The 20474-nt window shown below is 46.0% G+C and overlaps 1 protein-coding gene across 2 annotated transcripts in view; it reads right to left on the bottom strand.

The window, feature by feature from the left end:
* The window catches only part of P2RX1 (purinergic receptor P2X 1), a 443061-nt gene that overhangs the window by 100902 nt on the left and 321685 nt on the right, over positions 1 to 20474 (bottom strand). The gene's annotated exons all lie outside the window — the stretch shown is intronic.

Below are 20474 nucleotides of genomic sequence, written 5' to 3' on the forward strand. Positions count from 1 at the left end.
AACATTTGCGGACAACTTGTAAAGGCGCTGATCGATCGATTGAGAAACGGGAGGTACGCCAAAACCTTTGGAACGCTGTGTTGGATTTGCAAACTGCGCCCTTAGTCTGTGAACATTGCGGTGAGAAAATATTCAAATGCACATTACATTACTCTTGTTTTACAAATGAAACAACTTTTGGGGAGGTGAGGAGTGGTGAAGAATTGGGTGGAATATGTCCAAAAAAGTCCACAAATCGGGTGCTTTGTCCTCGCTGATGTCCGCGAACTTCTCAGATGTTTAGGGACATTCCTGTGATGTTCACAGACTTGACAAATGTTCGAGGACATTCATGCATAGTTCTACACATGTACATTGAAGGGCCATTGAAGAGCAGTTTTTGGGAGGCTTACAACTTAGGCGTCATTCGATGAATCCGCACAAATCTTTGCAAAGAAAATAAAGAAATGACTCAGCATTTTAAAAATCTGGATAGACTTAAATGTGAAAGAAATAGTTGCTTGCAGGATAAAGTCCCAACAGCTGGATGACTTTGCACCAAACGGATTTGCATAGCTTATCATAACTGGCAAATTTCTTTGTTTTTTTATTTTGAGCTGCAACCATAACGTCCCCCTTAACAACTCTTTTTCTCTGAATTTAGAAGGTTTTTTAGAGTATCTCAACAATGATGTCCCTTTAATAAAGTCTTTCCTCTGAATTTCAAAGGTTTGGATTAGAGGACTGAACCATAGCATCTTTTTAACAAGGGTTGAAGACTCTCATTGGAAAACATATAAGGAATTACTCAAAGAAAAATACAAAAGTATCTTCGGCTAGAAAGACTCACACCAGCTCATGAGATGTTTCAAACTCTTTCACTCAGCGCCCCGTGCCATGTGCCAGACATGGGCGTAACGCCCTATGTGGCATCTGGTGAAGATTTGCTGGGTACCAAGACTGCAGAAGACTCACGTATCACAGATTGAAATGTGCTATTTTCTTTATGTATTTATTTGAAAATGACCTGCAAAATGTGTAACAACGTGTGCCATTTGCTGTAGTGGCTCCGCCAGCCTGACATGACTCGGGAGGATAGCTCAGGGGCAACACACTCGCCTTGGAAGCAAGACGACGCAAAGCCCCACAGGTTCGATCCCGGGTCCGCGCTTAGAAACCTCTGGGTATTAAGTGCGTTATAAATAACTAATTACAATTACAGTACAATGCACAAGGGGATAGTGGGACTTTTGCCTTTAAGGGGCCTTTTTCTTGCTTTTTATCAAAAGATTGCAGAAGACGGAGGTGCTGAAAACTAGAAAGCTTTTAGAAAAAACCCATTTTTCCAGGCCTGGTTCTACATGAAGATAATGACGGGAACCACTTTGAGCCATTTTAGTGATCGTTTGTATGGTACGGCGTGGAATGGTAGAATTACTTACAAAGCGCAGCAACCAGATAAAAGGCATCTAAGCTCTGATCAACCTCTGGGGAAGGTAGAACCTACTGTCTAAAAACTAAAAAGTTAGTGAGGAAAAAGGAACCTCTTCACTCTATGGGCCTCATTACGACCTTGGCGGAGGACCATGGCGCTATTGGCACCATGGTCCATGGCGCTAAGTTCCCAACTCCGCCATGGTGGATGGCGGACTTACCGCCCCATTCCGACCTTGGCGGGGCGGTAAGTCCCCAATCCCCATTTACCCTTCCCCATTCCCATTTTTGCCCCATAGGGCATAATGGGAGTGGGGAAGGCGTTAATTACGCCACCGTAAATTACGGTGGCGTAATTAACATCAAGGTCCCTTAGCGCCATGGATTTTAACACCTGCTAAAAGCAGGTGTTAAATCCGCCATGGCGCTAAGGGATCTCGTACTCAGGCGGTAAGGGTCGGCGCTGTTTACTCTGCCGTAAACCCCTTACCGCCTGGGTCGTAATGAGGCCCCTATGTCTGAACTCCAGATCACTCACAATCAAACGTAAATCTGGTGGCAGTGAATTCCAGAGTCAAGCTGCCTGAACAGAGAAAGAACGCCCAACCCACTTAGCTTCTGTGTATTTCAGAACAGTAAGTAATCCGGCAGTTGGGTTTCTACTGCACACAATGATTACTCAAGGAAGAGAGAACACTCAGAGAAGTAAACTCTTTGCACCCAACTTTAGACTTTAAACTGAATGCGTCTTTCCACCGGAAGCCAGTGCAACATTTGCAAGGCCAGAGTGATATGCTCTCTATGGCCCAAGCAAAGAAGCAACGTGGCAGCAGCCCTTTGGACGATCTGCAGCCTTTGCAGATCTAATGTGGGCAATCCCAAATAAACAGCACTACATCAACTCAACCGACTGGAGATAAAAGGGTTAACCAGCTGGAACTTTTGTGCGAAATAGTCCAGAAATCTTTCCAGAAATCTTTCGAAAGTGCACTAACGGAAGACACAAGGGCTGGAAACCATGCTTATCTGTGATTTGAAAATCGAGAATGTTACCACACGCCAGAATTCCTGACTTTCATTGAGGAACCAGGCAAAGCCCCAAAATGCGGTGCCAGTAGTCTTCAGAACACAAGTTGTCCTCTAAAGGTTCAGAAATAACCTAGCGGCACCGAAGGGAGTTACAGCGAAGCAGAATTTCTTTTTTTGGGGCATTACATTTCAAATGAGTAAGGATCATTCATTGGTTAATTTGAGCCAAAAAAATTGAAGACGGACTGCCTCATCATTTTCCAGATACAACATCAGCTGGGTATCGTCAGCAAACACCTAAAAAGAGGCGCCAGAAAGCTGAATCCAGTCTGCCAAAGGTCGCATGCAATTATTAAACAATAACGGCTCAGAGATGAGCCGTGTGACACCCAGCAAGTTGTTATACTTCGGGCCAGTGCTACTGGTTGCAAAAGAAGGCATCCAGGGTTTGTCTCTAATGCAAAGTCCATAAAGGTACATTAAAAGACCTGAATTGTTGCAGAATCAAAAGTGCTGACCAATCAGGTAGTAACATTAATTTTGGATTACTGTATGCGTAGGTAAGTACTTTGCTGCCTCGCCCATCCTGCTGGATGCAGCAAAATCGTCTGAAATTCAACACCCAAAAAACGGAATGGCTGTGGTGTTCCTTTGCTACTTCCCATTTGGGGGCCCACTTACTCGAAGAGCCTCTAGTCAGCCAGTCTTGGCCCCCCAGTTTAGGTTCCCGGCCAACGCCTGTTTTGAAGGCCAGGCACTTGGGTTTGTGGTTGTGCACGTGGCTATCTGTTGATGCTCATATCTCCTGTGTCTCCAGCACCTGTTTCTTGCATCGGTATTGCACCAAAATGACAAGGACCAACACTGCGAGTCACAAAACACCGAATTTTAAAAATAGAATTTTATCACAGTTCTTTGAAAAAAGGAGGGTGTGTGTTGGGTTTGGTTATTAATTAAAGTGAGATGATGTTGGTGCGGGGGGTTCTCCCCCCACTTTTTTTTTAACGATGAACTGTGCCAAAATTCGGATTTAAAAAATGAGATTTTTTGTGACTCGTAACATTTTTGGTATTTTAACGTAGATCCCCTCTAGCCTGGTCCCCCCACTTGGAGGTAAAACCTGCCCTGAACACAGGGAGACAAACAATGAATGGTCATGCAACCTAGACTCCACCATGACTCCTTATAGGGTTAACACCCCCAAACCCCGCTCCCCAATTGAATAGAGACTGAAGATTGAATACACACAGACTCTGGAATCCACTCCAGTTAGGTAGAAGTGCAAGGTATCCAACAGAAAAGCTAATCATTGGGCTTTCTTCTTGTACCCTAGAGGTGGGGGCCCAGACCCCCTCAACAGAGAGGCCAAGGATTGAATGAGCCTAGATTCTGGACTCCCATCTAGTCCTCTAGATGTGTGGCCCACCTCAACAAAGCGATCAATGATTTTTAGTGTTTACAGAGATTGAACTCACATTTTAGCACCATGACCGAGACAAAGTATTGAATATCAGGGAGCCTGGACCCCGCCTAAGTCCCCTAGAAATGTGACTTATTGATAGGGAGAACAAGGGGGGTTCTGGGAGTTTCTCTACTACCGGCCTGTATCCCGGGTTAGAGTCTCAACCAGAGTCTTTAGCTCACCATCCTTTCACAGAAGAGACATTTCCATTACATATCAGTCTGTGTCCTGCCCAGGGGCAGTCCAGCACCGAAATGCCTGGCAATTCTCCTCTGAACAAGAGTACCAACAGCAACCCCAGACACGTGTTTCGCCTGGCTGGGCCTCGTCATTGAGGTGGAGCTGTGCCTCTCTAAGAACAGTGAGCAAGGGTTTCACGTCTGGATTACCCTAGTAATTTAGGGTGAAAACCCAAAGCTACTTAATATGATAGGGAGGCCAATGATTGAATGGGCATAGAGGCTAGACTCCATTCCCCGAGACATGCCACAGACCTCAAGAAAGAGGTAAATAATGTATTCAATACTGAGACTTAATTCCCTGCCACTCCTGATGAATGGATCCTCCTTAATAGTGAAGTCATGGATTGAATGTCTGGACTACCCTCTTATCCCCTCTAGATGTGATCAACCTCAACAGAGTGGCCATGGATTGACTGGGCATCGGGTGTGTACCACCTTCTCATACTCTTAAGGTCACCTGCCCTAAAAAAAAGAGCCACAAAGGCAATGGACATGGAGATTGGGCCCCCCTCTGATCCCTTAGTGAGACTATTCCGCACAAAAAATACAGATATGGATTGAATGGGTGCAGTGCCTGGAGTTCTCCCTAGTCCCCTATAGGTGGGGTGCCCTTGATAGAAAAATCAAGTATAGAATGGACACTGAGCACTGATTGTCCTGCAGCACTCTGTATATGTGAGCCACTCAACAGAGAGGCCCGGAATAGCATGGGTACAGAGCTTGCACACCCATATAATATCCTAAGTATGTGTTGGTGTTGCCTTGATGAAGAGGAGAGGTTGGAATGTCCAGCCTGGTGCCCATTTGGCACAGTGCAGATCAACAGAGAAGCCTAGCTTTGAATGGGCACAGAGTTGGGAATTCCCTCTAATCTCTACCCTCATTCGATTCTTTGCCTCTTTGTTGAGGGCATCATACCTCAGGAGAAGAATCCAGGCCCTGTGCGTATTCAAACCTTAAATACTAATCTTGTACTACATGCTTAACACGAGAGACCAGTCTCTGGGCACAGGACCAGGATTCGAACCGGGTTGTTTTGCGTTGTCTTGTTTCCAAGACAAACGTTCTGCCCCTGAGCTATCCTCCTGCCCCTTTCACCTCGTTGTTGATGGGGCTAGAGGGTTGTCCAGCTTCTGTGCTCGTTCAATCCTTGGTGTTGGTGTGGAGATGCCTCACACCTGTAGGGGACTGGAGGAGAGTGCAAAGTGTGGGGGAACTGATGCTGAAAGTGGGGCCTGGAAACTGGTGGGGGCGGGTAATATGGAATGGGTGAAAATGCTGATTGGAGTGAGAAGGACGGGGGAGAATTGATTGTAATCAGGATGGGGCTGCCAGAATCAAATGGTTGGAGGGTCCTTAGGGAAGAGAGCTTGAAGCCATTATGTCAGATAGACGAGAGTAAGAAGTGAAGGGTTTGAACTAGGAGTGTGAGGTGGTGATTGGCATGGGGGAAGGGAAGTAGATAAGGGACAGAGGAGTAGGGATTGCAAGAGGGGGATGGTTGCTTGCAATAAAGAGTGGAAGGGGAGTATTTGGAGTTGGCGAGGTGGAGTACAGTGGGGGTTGAGAAGGAGGCGGTGTAAGTGAGGAGCTGGTTAAGGGGTACATGTGGGAGTAGGGGCAAGCATTGTGGGTTTGAAAAAGAGACATGATAGGGGTGCAGGGATTTGAGTGTGGAGTAAAGGGTGAGTGGTTCATAAGACTGAGCTGAATTTAAATCAGAGGATGGTGAAGGGAGATTGAGAGAAGGTGAGTTTAGTAAAGGAGCAGGGCTTATAGCAGGAAGAAGAGGTATGCCGTTAAACAAGCCTAGACAAAGGAAGACTACTGTAGATGCAGAGGTAACAAGTATTTTTGCTGAAAATTACCAAGGCAAGAATGAAGAAAGCAAAAACACCTCAACATTAAATATTTATTTACAAAAATAATAAAATAGATCAGAACAAAAAGGAAAAGACTCCTGGCTGAATCCGTACGATCTAGAGAAGATGAGGCGAGCAGAGGAGGGTTGAAATGGTTTGCGGGGTGTGGGGATTTCCCTCTTTTTTTAAAGTATAACATATGCAAAAAAGGGAGTGGTGGATATAGATGTGGGTTTTATGGTGGATTACCTTGATACTGCAAAATAAACAAGAAACCAAAAACGTACTTTTAAGACTAACACACATATTATTTGCACAGAACTTGCTTTTAAAAATAAAGTGAAATAATACATTGTTCATTTAAAATGTCTTTAGGTTTACTGTTTGCATTACTTCCAATGTAAAATGTATCAAAAACGGTAGAAGGCGCTCCTCTCCAGAAAGAACATGGCATGATAACCCGTTCTGAGATGAGAGTTTGCAGCAGTGAGACTCCCTGCTTACTGTGCTCAGAGAGGCCCAGATTCACCTCACTGAGGAGGCCAACAAGGCTGAAACACGTGTATGGGGTTGCTGGTGGTACTCTTGCTCAGAGAGGAATTGCCATAGCATTTCGGTGCTGGACTGCCCATCTGGGCGGGACAAAGACTGATATGCAAATGGTTATTTCCCATCTGTGAAAGGTACAGTGAGCAAAAAGCGTGTGCTGCAAACTCTCATCTCAGAACAGGTTATCATGCCATGTTCTTTCTGGAGAGGAGCGCCTGCTAGCTTTTTTGCAATATAAAATGTATTATGTTTACCTCTTCTTTATTACTGCTTAATTTCACTACAGGATATTATAACATAGAAGCGAGGAGGCGGATAGCATGGGGGTTGGGTCGGTATGTGTGAGTGGGTGGTGATTGAAGTAGACAGGCAAGGTGATTGCAAGTAGGGGTATGTGAAGATGATATTGGAATAGTGTTAAGGGGCATCTTTTTTGCACAAGGGGGCGTATAGAAGTGGGGCGGGGTATTTAGGTGTGTTCAGAAAGGGATGCTGAAAAGGTTTGTTTAGGGTGATTGAGGATTGGAGGGGTGTGAGCAGAAAGTGGTTGGTGAAGACCGCTATGGACTGCCTCTTTTGGGTGGAGCCCAGCGTGATTTATATATGGTCTCTGTAATGCTATGGCAGGCGTAACAATGATGGTCTAAAGAGTTGCCTAGAGCAATATCAGTGGTTATGATTAATCCAAAACCTTCTAGCCATCAACCTTCAGTTTTGCAAATGTTACCCCGAGGTGGGAACCGGGATGCCCAAATGTAGGTCCGAGCATGTTTTCTCTGGATACCTTACTGTTGGGGCTCAATGAGGATGGAACATGCCTGGGGGTGCTTATAGTCTCATGAAAACGGGATGCGACCTAGAAGGTCCGGCTGGACTTTTAGGAAGGGATCAAGCCTGATTCCGATGAAGTCATAATTTATTTGAGTTGCTTGTAGTCTCATGCAGAAGGGATGTTCCCTAGCAGTGTATGCTTGGCTGACCCTTTTGGGGGGTCCCATGCCTGATTTGCAAATGCTGTTTCTCCTTCTATAATCACCAGGCAGACTGAAAATGGCGGCCTGGAGGGTTGCCTAGAACATTGCCAGCCGTTATGGTTAATCGAAAACCTTCCAGCTCTATCAACCTTGCAAATGTCACACCAAGTGGGATGGGTATGTCCAGACAGGGTCTAGGGATCCAAGCTAAACTTCACTGATGACGCCCAGTGAGGCCCAAACTTGGCACGGATGGCTTGTTTTCTTCTGCAGAAAAGATGTGACTTTGCAGTTCGGTCGGGTTGACCCTTTCAGGCGGGACCAAGCCAGATTTGCATATGGTCATTTCCCTTCTGTGACGACCTGGATGATTGAAACATGAAGGCCTGTAGTGTTGCCTTCCTGCTATCAACCTTTTGTTTTGCAAATATTTTGAAATCAGTTTCGTTTCCAATTGGCTTATTTACTCACCTTCCCGTGTACGCCTACCCATGGGTGATGGTCGCCCTCAGCAGGCTCGGACCACTTCAGTAACCCTGGTCCCAACAGTGAACTTCCCAGACCGAGGCCTTGTCTCCAGTGTTGCAGATCTCTGGCGATCAGCCTTCTACACCAGAGAGGTGTCACAAAGGAGACTGTATACCATGTCATCAATACGTCACCATAGTGTGGACGAAACCATGTGCTCCCTAGCTGAAAGGGGAACACGCACAGACTTGTAAGAGACTCTGCCTCTTGAAAGTAAACTAATCATGATCTGTAAATACTGAACATGTCTAAATACAGCTTTTTCAATGAGATGCCATCTGAGCAGCACTCCCTTTAACTTTGCTGAAGTTAAGGATCCCCTGTGCAGCCTGTACTGTCGCCAGGTCCCCAGAGCCACATTCCATAACGCAACACTGGCATCCCAAGTACTGCCTCCCCAGTGTCCCCCATCTGCTGCAAAGGAGATCTGTCAAATGACTCTTAAACAAGCTTCTTGGCAGCCAGCAGTTTGAGCTTTCATGTAGCCATTGTATAGGATTCTGCTGGGCATTCGCCATGTGCCAGCTATTGCCATCATATGGCCATCATCATTTCCATCGTGAATCAAGTATTTTTATGATATGCTCTGGTACTCATATGCCTCACCCCCATATTCTACACTTTTGGTACTGCCAAACCCAGCATTGCATGCTACACTTGCCCATTCTTTGACGAAACATCTGAAGTAGACCTGATCAGAACTTTACTGCCCCCATGGGGTACATTCCTGAAGCAGCACTGATGCTGGCTAGACCTAAAAGGGATAGCCCAACACTAACAACTGGTACACATTTGTACTGGTACACTGTGTACTGGTACACAGTGTCAAAAATGATCCTAGAACTGGAGTAATGTGACTGAATCCCCTGGCTGTTACCAACCTCCACTGCTCACTAATCAAGCAACGAATAATCTTCAAATGCAAGGTGCGTTCCCACCAGAGGCGTAGACAGGGTAGGGCCTGAGCATGCAAGGCCCACCCAAAATCTGTAAATACCCACTCACCAGGGCTGTGCGGAAATTTACAGTTGTTAATGTCACTACAGTGGACCCAACTACATTAGCTTCAAGCCCCATTTGCTAGACAATCCTGGCTACACCGCTGGTTCCCACCGGTAACCTTAGGGCTCGGTCAAGAAAAGGCCAGTAAGGAATGGTTTGTCGGACGAACACAGGGGCAGACATGGAGCATCTTGCGCTGTATTTCTGACCTGATAAACGCCACTCAAACTACAGAAAGACACTGAGGGCTATCCTCTGCCACCAATCCTCCTTAGAATAACCAGGATGCTTGGTGAGCCCCCCCATGGTGAAGACGGATGCTACTTGAAACTGCAACTAAATAAATGCACATGGGCTACTGGAATACGGCTACAGACTTTGGCAAAAGTCGCCTTCTCCATCCGCCCTTACCCAATCTTTTCACACTACATTCTTCTCCTCCCATCCCCTTCTTTTCAGCTTGGTGCACTGAAGCTCATTTATTTGTGAGTGGTGTGGTATAAAACAGAAATACATTATTTAATGTATATGACAGGTGTTGCTATCATATACCAAACCATCACCCTGCCTTGCCATCCAGTCAGCAGGCATTCTTACCATTGACAGATATTATCATCAAAAGCCCCTGCACTCACACCATTGCCATGTAACAGGCACTGAGATCCTATTTCAGGTACTCACACCATACAGCATGTTTTAGCATCAAATACCCAGTCAATCATCCAGTTTGCAAAGTATTGTAATCCTGTAGCCTGGAACTCGAGCCATTTTTCAGGTGTTGGTATAAATTGGCCAGATGGTCACACTAGAGTCAGCTGTTGGTATCAAATGCACAAACATAGTCACCATTGTCAGAGATTGCCATATACATACTGCTCTGAAATGCACAGATGTACTCACTCACCATGCTCAGATGCCATCATATGCCTAAGAGTTAACACCAATGGGATGCTAGATTTCAGAGGAGTTTTTTTATCTCGGCCAGCTCAGGGAGCAGAAGGTGAGAGGTGCAGCGTGACTGATTGGAATAGGCTATGGAAGGTGGGGCTAGTGGGCAAAGTCCTCCTTTTGTGGGTGGTTTAGAAGCCCAAAGGGGGCTGAGATGGAGGAATGAGCTAGCCCCAGAGGGAGCGTCAGACAAGAACTGACTCCCAATGCTGGATAGAGGGCTCGTCTAAATTCAAGCCCGAACCCAAACCGTCTTGGCCCACACCCCCAGATCCGTAGACATGGGCAAAGGAAGTGGTTGTAGGTGTACTTCAGGAAGGACCAATGACGATTGCATAGCTGGGATGTCGGAATTCGGGCCAAGGTTTGGGTGAGGGGGGTCCAGATCCAAAACAGAAGCACAGGATCCAGCCAAGGATGGGACCGGCAGAACAGGACCCGTAATTTTCGAAATGCCCTTTGAGATCCTCTCACTGGTGTAACGGGGGCCCCCGCAGCACCTGCGGTGCAGGGGCCCCTGCTAGCAAATGTCCTGGAAGGGGCCCCACTTGGAGAAAACAAAATGAAAAAAAGAAGGTTTTACATTTTTTTTTTAAATGTTTCTTTTTGAATTCACTCGGCATTCATAAAGAAATTATTTCTTTAACAGAAATTATTTCTTTATGAAGGCAGAGTGACTACGAAAAAAGCAAGTTTCTTTTTGAAGTCTGACGGCTCCCCTCACCCCATGACATGGAAGACCCCATGCATGGTGGCCTCCAATTCATGGGGTGGGGGCAGCCCTATGACTTCACAAAGAAATAGTTTATTTTTGAAGCAACTCTGCCTTCATAAAGAAATGATTTCCGTTATGGTACGGTCCTTAACGGAAATCATTTCTTTATGAAGTCAGAGTGACTTCAAAAAGAAACCATTTCTTTTTGAAGTTATAGGGCTTCCCTCAACCCCATGACGTGTGCATGTGTGAGTGTATGGTGAAGGGTGTACACTTAAATGTGTAAGTGGCTGCCTGTGTGAGTGTATAGTGAAAGGGTGCAAACAAATATATGGGTGGCTGGGTGTGCGTGTGTGCGTGTACGGTGAAAGGGTGCACATTTAAATGTATGGGTGGCTGCTTGGGTGTGCCTACATGGTGAAAGGGTGCACACTTAAATGTATATGTCTTGGGAGGATAGCTCAGCGGCAACGTGCTCGTCTTGGAAGCAAGATGACACGGTGCAACACAGGTTTGATCCCCGGGCCCAAGCTTAGAAACCTCTCGGTATTAAGTGCGTTATAAATAACCTATCATATCATATCATAGGTGTTAGTGTATGGTGAAAGGGTGCACACTATGGGTGGGTGCCTGAGTGTGTGTGCCTCTATGGTAAAAGGGTGCATACTTAAATGTACGGGTGGCTGCTTGCGTGTGGCTGCATGGTGAAAGAGTGCACTTAATGTATGGTTGGCTGGGTGTGCGTGTTTGTATATGGTGAATGGTGTGTGTGCTTGTTTCCAGGAGCGTAACAAAACCTACATTTCGGGGTTGGGGGCTAATCCTTCAAATGTTGGGAGAGGCGCTAACTTCACTGGTGGTGGGGGAGGGGTAAACTTATTTGTGTGGGGGCATCTAACTTCTTTACACGTTTTAATGAGACTATTCTAGTGCACCTTCAATGTTACAAGGAGTTAACTCTCTCCTTTAAGTCTGAAAGCACCCACTTATCGACTGCTGTGAGAATGAGCGGTCTCCTGTTCCCTCTCTACCCTTTCAATCACTATCCTGGCATGCAAGTATTAAACCCACATCACGATTTCAATTGCCTAAAAACGGTGGCATTTGAAAGCAGGTACTAACAGTGAAATGCTTAAGTTAGTAATTGCTGGGCCTTTCTTAACAGCGAAACCCAGGTGCTGTTTAACATCTATGTCCTGTTGTGTCCGGCAACTGATCTGAAGGTCAGCCAGGTTGAGCCAACATAGCCCAAAATTTCAGGGGGTGAGTGCTCAAGCCCAGTCAACTCAATGGGGTTACACCACTACTCCTGTTTAATGCCTTGATTACTTATTGATAATCATCATTACTCCTAGCCCTATTCTTCCTTGTCCCTGTACTTGTGTATGGGGCACTCTGCCTCATACTCAAGCACTGGGATGAGGTAGAGGTACATGGGGGTAATGCCTAATTTAGCTACCTGTAATCTTCATTACTCCTAGTCCCCCACTCTTCCTCATCCAAGTACTTACCTATGAGGCAAGGAGCCTCATATGTAAGCTCTGGGACAAGGAAGAGGGACGTCAAGGTAATTCTGGGCCAAATAGCTGATTTTGGAGGTTGGCGTAGGGGGTGGGAGGGAGAGTGGATTTGTGGGGGCCGGGATTGTGCGATAAATCATAATGGTTGTCCATGTCCATGCTAAGCAGGCATGATATGTAATATTAGTGGCTAGAGAGGCATTTTGGTGCATCCAGTCTAGTAATTCATCAGTTTGGTATGATTTGTTTTAACTGCACATTTCTGATAAAGCAGTCCTGCTAAGTGTAATTACCTGGCTAGACTGGCATTTGGGTGCTGCAAGTCTAGCCGTTTCTTACTGCAGCACTGTATATTTTTCTGGGCATCTGTGATGAAATTATATGATATAAGTCATTTATAACACGCCCGTTCACAAGTGTTTCTAGGGGCGACAAGACAAGGGAGGGAAGATGGAGGGAGGACAAGACAAACGATCTTACTAGGCCTTGTGTCATTCAGATTATGCAAATGCAAGAACGAGAAATGCATGTGGAAAGGGAGGGGAGGAAGTGCAAAGAAGAGGGGAGGGGAAAACAGGGCAGTAAGGCTCTGAGCAGGTGCAGTCAGGGCAGCGCAGCTCTGGGGAGTGCAAGAAGAACAGGGGACTGTCGGGTTACAGTTACAGCCCCTAAGTGCGTGGTAGGCCCAGAGCCAGTGCAAGGGTGACTGATCAAGTGAGAGGGACTCTGAGGGTAGCCAAGCAACCAGTCGGTACATCAGACAGGTAGGTCAGGTAGGTCAGCAGGGGAGGGAGAGAGAGAAAGCAGAGGAGAAGAGGAACATTTTTAGCTTCTTCCGGAACTTCAGGTGGTACGCTCAAGTTTGAGAGGGGCAGGGAGGCCATTCCAGTGGGAGGCACTTGCAGAGGAAAGAGATAGACCACCCACTCTCTGCCTGGAGAAGCATCTAACCCTTAGAGAGTTGGAGGTAGCTGGGGGAAGGGCCCGAGAAGGAAGGTATTTTTGAAGAGAGCGTTGGATGTAGTGTGAGCCCCGACCATAGAAAGCCTTGTGGACAATGCAAAGGGTCTTGAACTTGATCCTTGCAGCCACTGGGAGCCAATGGAGAGATTTCAGGTTTGAAGAGATGCAATCCCTGGGTTTGAGGCAAAGGATTTGTCTCGCAGTCCTGTTCTGCATTAGTTGCAGAGGGCGGAGAGTAGAGGAAGGCAGATTGAGAAAGAGGCTGTTGCAATAGTCCAGCCTATAGAGAAACAGGGCTATGGAGACAGTGAGCTTTTGGGGGGAGTGAGAAAGCGAAGTGTCCCTTTGAGGAGCAGCAGCTGGTAATGGGACTTCTTGGCGATGCCCGAGATGTGAGGAGAGAAAGAGAGAGTAGAGTCGAAGATGACACCAAGGTTTTTTGCCTCGCAGGAAGGGAAGGAAGAGGGCCCAAGGTGGGCGGCCAGAGTGAGAGAGGGTAAGCAGGGGCAGGGGTCCCATTGAGAAGGATCTCCATCTTAATGGCATTAAGGCAGAGATTGTTGGAGGTGCACCAATCCTGAAGTGCGGATTGATAGTCAGGAATGAGAGAGAGAGGAGAGGAGCCTGAAGGAAAACTGAGTGTCATCCGCATAACACTGAAAGTTAGAGGAGAAGGTAGAGATCAGGTGGGTCAAAGTAGAGGTTGAAAAACCAAGGTGAGAGGATAGAGCCCTGGGGAACACCACAGGTAGAGAGAAAGGTGGCGGAGAGAAAGGGACCAAGTTGGACCTGGGAGGGGCAGTCCAAGAGGAAGGAGGTCAGCCACTCCAGGGCTTGATCCGTGATGCCCAGGTTCTCACATAGTAGATTGATCAGGATGGCATGGTTGACTGTGTGACAGAAGGAATGCTGGAATCATGGTTAGAGAGTTGATCTTCAAGGATGTTCAGGAGAGCAGTTTCCGTACCTCTGGCAGCTCTGAAGCCAGGCTGATGGTCATGGAGACAATCAACAAATTCAGTGTGGAGAGTAAGCTGGGAGATGGCCAGCTTTTCCAAGAGTTTGACCAGGAAAGGAGTGATGGAGATTGGGCGATAGTTTGCCAGGCAAGTAGGATCGTCCAGTGGCGAAAGAGTGATTACAGAAATCGGCCAAGGCTGGAGCGAGGGTGTCAATATGGTCCTTGATGGTTCTGGAGGAGCAGTGGAGCACCTGTTTGGACGACACTTTCATAGAACAGACTGTAGAAACCTCATCAGGTGTTGTCAGAGAGAAAGAGGAGAAAGGAGGAGGAGAGGTAGAGATGTCCAAATGGGGGCCGAGAGAGGAAGAGGGAGAGGAAGAAGAGATATCGGACAGGATGTCCCGAGTTTTAGCGGAGAAGCGAGAGGCCAAGGCCATACAGAGGGCCTGGGAGGGAACAGGAGAGGTAGAGATTGCAGCAGGATGGAGAAGTTCCTTGCAGATTTTAAAGAGTTCGGCTGTGTTGTTAGAGGCCGCAGAGACCCGGGCTTGAATGTGTGCTCTCTTCTTGATGAGTGTTATTGCTTTGACTGGCATTTTGGTGCAACCAGTCTAGGTATGTCTAAATGTGGCCTGGCATGCTTTACTGTATATTACGAGTCTACACTGGTCTACATTGTTCAGCCAGTGGGACATGTTTTCAATGTGACATGGCATTTTTAATAGCAAAGCATTAATATTCCTGTGCACTGTTGGTGACTGACAATTTTTGGATTTGTTTTACCCTACAAAACAATTGCAAACACTCTGGCTGTTTTAACACATTTTTCTCAGAAAGTGTGATGTATTTTGCATTAAAACGCATATTTATATCTTTCTCCTATTACAGTGTGCGCAATACTCCTTCAGCAGCATGTTTGTGCATATTGTGCAAGCGTGATAAACTAGGCCGGCGGAGTGTGGCTCAACCCATGATTTGTTGCTGAGTAAGGGCGGGGGGCCCTCAGTATGGCTCGCAGGGGGGGGTCCCACATGTTGTGTTACGCCACTGGATCCTCTCACAGCCAGTTGCTAGATTGTTCAGGATGACGGCCGTAGCCATTCAGTCAAAGCCCCCACCGGGGGTAAGCAGGTTAGCAGGGGGTGCAAATTCTTCCAGAAAGAGGCTAGCGAGACTATTTACAGAGCGATGAAATGGCATGCCGATGGGCCGTAGTGGGGGCCCTGCCTGCGAACTGTGCGTGTGGGAGGGCAAAGATATGGACTCCCTCATTATCTCTCTCTTTAATGCAGGCAGTAGCAGAAGGTGCCAATGGTGCCAGCGGTGTTCTATTCCCACATAAAGCTGCAAGAGATGCTCCATTTCCCTGCATGACCCCCGGAGCCAAGCACGTCGGGCCTCTCCTCAATCTTCTCCCTTGAATAGGTTTACGGTATTCCAATGGGACAGGGGGTCCTTGAAGGCTCGACAAAAGGGAGGATTGCTAGAGGTGGTGGGGTGAGAAGGAGGAAGAGATGTCTCCTTCTTCCGAGGCACGAAAAGTTGCACCACAAGGAGGGCCAACCATCATGAAGTGGATAGTGGATGGTGGGGGGAAGGTGGATGGCCCGGGAGACCACTCAACAGTGCCAATAAATATCCATCATCCAGGAATTCCCAGCTCCAAGCAAGAAGAAAGGGCTCACCACACATGATTTAATCCCATAGGTCCTGTCGAAATCAAGTAAATCTCACTCTTTGGGTATTGGAGAGGGTGGCTATCACTTATAATCAGTTCCATGAGTTGCCAGATAGGCCAGATCCATGAGTTGATGACTGATAGTTATACTGTACTACCTCATTTGAACATAAGAGTCAAGAACAGCCACTAGAACGTGGCTGGTGGCTCTGGGAATGGCGAAGCCACACCAAATTCAAATCACAAGCCACACCACCTACCTGGTGCTGTCAGTCTTTCCACAAAATAAAAGGCGGTTTGAAAAATGACCCAGGCTCACGTCTTTAAAAAGTGCAGAAAGTGCACATTTTTTATTTTTTATAGAGAAATTCTACTCGTAGTAAAATACATTTAGAAATGGCAGAGGAGAATCACAGCCCATGAAACAAGATAAACGTCACACGTTCTGTCCCACAACAGTATTTCCTGAGACAGTTAATACAATTCAAACAAATTTGAAAATTTAAAAGAATGGACGCTTCATTTCCTGCTATGACAGCCCACACCACGTGTTAGACTAACAACAAAGAAATACTTAACAAATCCAATTGTAAATAAATGCGCCATCTTAAAAATTCAACAATATAACACCAAATGTCATGACCCACAGGACGCGCCCCTTTTGGTCTTCCTGGTCCTTATCGCACTGGGCCTTGCATTCCCTGACACTCCCAACATGGCCGTCCAGCGTGACACGCCTTCCGCGGTCTATACGTTGGACGTAATGTATTCTACTAATAGACCGCAGCCCGCGGCTCCGTGCGTCTCAATGCTGTTGCCAAGTAGCGATCAGACGTGTGCTCCATAGTTCGCAGTATTGCTTTCCTGGTTCCTAGCTTTTCTACTTCCATTCCTTGCCCCTTTCCCCTTTCCTCTTGCTTCCTCTTGCTTCCTGGACTCGTGCGCCATCAGCACGTCTTCTTCGTTTCCCGGATCCCCGGATTGCTGCATCCTGGAATCTTAAACGCACGCTGGAGTCGGAAGAGACTCGCTCAGCCTTATTCAAGTCCAGGTCTGTCCGTAAGAAGACACCGCCCACGGAGTCCCGCAAGGATCGGTCTCAGGTGAGAAGGGGGAACTCTGTGACACCAAATAACTATTATAGAGAATTATACGCATAAAGAGCAGTTCTTTGAACATGTTCATAGTGCAGTACAATCAAGAGCATGAAGAAAAGCATCACAAATTATTTTAAAATAGATGGCACATTTATTAATTTGGTGTGCGATGTTAGAGCAGAAAGTGAAGCGTCCATCCTTTAAAATGTTTAGAATAAATGCGGGAAACAAGCAAGTTTGCAATTGTATAAAGTCTTTCAGATGAATGTGACAGAAATTCAAGTTTACAATTGTTTAAAACCAATCAGATTAATGTGACATAAAAGCAAGTTTACAATTGTATAAAGCAAACCAGATGAAAAATGTTGGCTGGGGAGTAAACCAGGCAAAAGCAAGTCTGCAGTTGTCTGAAGCAAATCAAATGAAAAGCCCTGGCAGGAGAGTGAACCAGGCCAAAGTCAAGTTTGCAAGTGTGCAAAACAAATCACACAAAGAAGTTACGACTGAAAGTAAAGTCAAACAAAGTGGAAAAGAACCTGCAGGGGAGTACACCGGGTATCCTACGTAGTTGAGACTTACATCCAAGTTGTTTTTTTTCTATACAAGCATTTTGTTGAACAAAGTGTCCTAGGAAGAAGACTCATGCCCTTAAGGATTTGAAGTGTCTTGAAGAGAAACCTGGGGAAAGGAGTTGTCCCATGGTACTGTGATCTTTATCTTTAAGAGAAACCTGGGGAACCTTTATCCATTGGGAACCTTTGAGATGGAGTTATACATTTCATCTGAACTTTAATGTTTGGGCACTTACCAAGCCAAAGACATTACCCTTCACATTTTAGAGTTGTTTTTATAGAATGTGAGGACAAGGAGAGGATTTCAGACACAGCGCATTTTGTTTCCGACACTTTGACACTGGACAGAACTTTAGTTTTGGTAGAATTAGGGAAATACCACCTAGACTAGGGATAGTGAGGCCTTTTCTGAACCCCTTTTATTTTGAATAAATGTTTATAGCCAAAACTATGAGCGTCTCATCCCTGGCTCCTCACATATGGTGTCAGAATGGGATCAGGCTCAGTTGACACAAGCTGGGGAACCCTCAGGTTTGAAAAATTTAGTAACCGAGCCTCCGATCCATCAAATGCTACAGAGAATTCTATTTGACTTGTGTAGTAGCAAGGGAAAATTAGTACAAACCAGAGACAGAGTGTTAACCCCTACTGACCTGGTACTAATACCGCCCACAGGTACTTACATCAGGCTAGCCTCTAAATTGGGTCTAGCTTGGCGTTATGGCCTAGATGTCCTAGCAGGTGTCATAGACCCAGACTACTGAGATGATGTAAAGGCCCTAATTCAGAATAATGGGAAAGAGGCATGCCAGATAAAGGCAGGAGAGACAATAGCTCAGGGAATCCTAGAAAAAGCATTGTTTCCCAGAATGAAAGAAATCTATAAAGCCAACAAAACTGAGAGAGGGAGAAAAGGTTTTGGGGAGGCAGACGAAAACACCCAATAACCATCCGAGGCAATACACAGCCCTGGGTGAGGAAGCTGAAATAATTCCTGACTTAGCCTTTGCCCAAAGGAATGACCCATCGCTAGCTGGGGCTCTTCAACAGGTGGTATCTGAGGAAGAAGGGCAGTTGAATGGGGGTGGAGGGCATTCTTTTTTTTAAATTGTAGGTTGCTTTACATATGAGATCTTAGCCCTGATGGTTCCCCTAGAACTCAGATTATCATGCCAAAAATTCCCAAGAGGATGGTACTAGAGATTGCACACTCCCATTTATCTGGGGGTCACTTAGAAACAGCCCAGGCACAAGTAATACATTGCTTCTATTGGTCTGGGATCTGTGCTGATGCGAAACGGTTTGTGCTTACTTGCGCCCTGCGTCAGAACACCAGCTCCCAGATACCCCCTCCAGCCCCACTCTAACCTTTACCTATCATTGAGGTGCCTTTTTCCCCTCCTAGGTATGGACATAGTTGGACTCCTTGAGCCATCCAAGTTGGGTAACAGATACATATTGGTAATCATGGACTATGACACTTGATACCCAGAGGCCTTCCCATTACGTAGTAACACAACACAACAAATCTTCAAACACCTGATCCAATTTAATTCACGCGTTGGATTTCCAAAGGAAATCCTCACGGATCGTGGCATCACCTTCAAGAGTCAGTTAATGGCAAAGTTGAAGGAGATCCTACACCTTAAAACTCTGAGGACCTCTGTCTGCCACCCACAAACTGACGGGTTAATGGAACATTTCAATAAAACCCTGAAGCTAGAAAAGGAATAGTCGTAGAAGAAGTGGAGAAGTTGTTGAACTCTGATATCATTGAAACACCCCAGAGTCCGTGGTCTTCTCCGATAGTACTTGTTGCCAAGCCAGATCAATTGTGGAGGTTCTTTATTGATTTCAGAAAGATAAACACGGTATCCCAATTCAACAGTTATCCTATGCCATGGATAGATGATCTAATTGATCAGTTGGGAGCCATCGTTTTCCATTCCACAATTGATCTGACAAAAGGATACTGGCAACTACCTGTTATTTCAGAGTACAATGAGAAAACAGCCTTATGCACCCCTTTCGGACTACTCCAGTTCAAAGTATTAGGGAAATAGGGCAGGGCAGATGTCACCAAAGAAAGCCAGGTATGGGAGCGGCCTGGAAAGTGGGAAAAAGAAGGCAGAAGAAACAAGAAAGAAAGATGGGAAATAGCAGAAAGGAGCGAAAATGGAGTTAGAGGCCTGGCTAGGTGAGAAATGGAGCAAGAAAGGAGTGAAAAAGACAGAAAAATGGCAGAAAGTAGCAAGAATGGAGGCAGAGGCCTGGATAGGTGAGAAAAGAAGGCAGAAAGGAGCGAAAAAGAAGGAAAAAACATCAGAAAGGAGTGTAAACGAAGGCAGAGGGCACAGAGAGCAAGGCGGGGGACATTCACCTCATAGGTGCCAGGACGCAAGAACCTAAAATCCTAAAATGAATATCACAATGTGGTCATAAGTTGCCTTGTGGTTTCCCACAATCAACCCTTCCACAATAATGACACATGAAAAAATAAATGTAAAAGAATTTTACTCCGATAAGGAAAAAGGTGCTATAGCACCGTCCTCTCTCCGATCAGGAACCAAAGCACAGTTTGATCTGCCGACATCTGAATATCTGGACTGAAGACTATTGAGACCAGCGCATTGTATCTATGTCTCATGAGTTTTGTAGAGTGATGTGGACTTGCATGTCACGTCACAATCTCAATCTTAAAAAAAAAAATACACATTGGGGGTCATTCTGTAAAACGGGGTAATTGCATAAAGTTGACCACCAACATTAGCACCTATGTGTTCTTGGGTCCCCTCCATGAAATTGTCCACATTTGCAAAACGGACCGCAAAAGCAAAGTATAGAAATAAGGTGACATCGCCTTCTTGCACTCTGCACTGTAAGAAAAGTATAAAGCCACCTGCCACTAATGCATTGTAGACATCATTTCCAAGGAATCCATGTGGAATCTGCATGC

This window comes from Ambystoma mexicanum, chromosome 9 (genome assembly GCF_040938575.1).
Source record: "Ambystoma mexicanum isolate Mex_15411 chromosome 9, UKY_AmexF1_1, whole genome shotgun sequence".
In the NCBI taxonomy this organism is placed as follows: domain Eukaryota; kingdom Metazoa; phylum Chordata; class Amphibia; order Caudata; family Ambystomatidae; genus Ambystoma; species Ambystoma mexicanum.